The sequence below is a fragment of the Silene latifolia genome, chromosome 4, assembly GCF_048544455.1.
Source record: "Silene latifolia isolate original U9 population chromosome 4, ASM4854445v1, whole genome shotgun sequence".
NCBI lineage: Eukaryota > Viridiplantae > Streptophyta > Magnoliopsida > Caryophyllales > Caryophyllaceae > Silene > Silene latifolia.
Genome location: NC_133529.1, coordinates 67,934,780 through 67,935,420, shown reverse-complemented (window position 1 = coordinate 67,935,420; position 641 = coordinate 67,934,780). Strand labels below are relative to the sequence as shown.

Sequence of the window (641 nt, the reverse complement as noted above, 5' to 3'; positions counted from 1 at the left end):
TTGAAGAGAGAAGACCGCATTTTGAGCCTCCAATTTTTCTTAGAGCAATAAGATTTGAGCTTTCAAAATGGTAGTATCGGAAGCTTCCTCTTTACCCTTGATTGGTGCACTCCGGGAATTGACATATTGGGCATCATGAATCGCCATGGATTCAATCGTGGCATGAGCAATATCCGGGTCAATTTGATCAAACCGCCCATTTTTGGCGGAATTAAGAATTCGTCGGGACTCGGCACAACATCCATTGTAGAATGTTAAAGATAGGAACCAAGCATCCAACCCATGATGTGGGCATTGCCTTTGAAACTCTTTGTACCTTTCCCAAGCTTCATATAAGCTCTCTAGAGCTTGTTGACGGAGTCTCGTGATTTTTCTCCTCAAGGTTTGAGTTTTCTCCGGTGGGAAAAACTTTTGATAGAAAGCAAGAGCCAAAGTTTCCCAATTGGTGATTCCCATGGCGGTGCGATCAAGGCTATTGATCCATAGTTTTGCCTTATCCTTCAAAGAGAAAGGGAAAAGTATCTCCCTTATTTGAGCTTGAGTAACTCCCGTTTGCCTAATCGTGGAGCAATAGTCACAAAAATTTTGCACATTCAAATTGGGATCCTCCAAAGGACTTGCCCCAAATTGTTTCCTCTCCA

At 42.7% G+C, this 641-nt stretch overlaps 1 non-coding gene across 1 annotated transcript; it reads left to right on the top strand.

Annotated features, from left to right (window-relative positions):
• Window positions 1-277: 277 nt before the first annotated feature.
• LOC141654400 (small nucleolar RNA R71) lies at window positions 278-385 on the top strand. Its single transcript, XR_012547961.1, has one exon. It is a non-coding gene; the product is annotated as a small nucleolar RNA R71 (small nucleolar RNA).
• The last annotated feature ends 256 nt before the right edge of the window (window positions 386-641 follow it).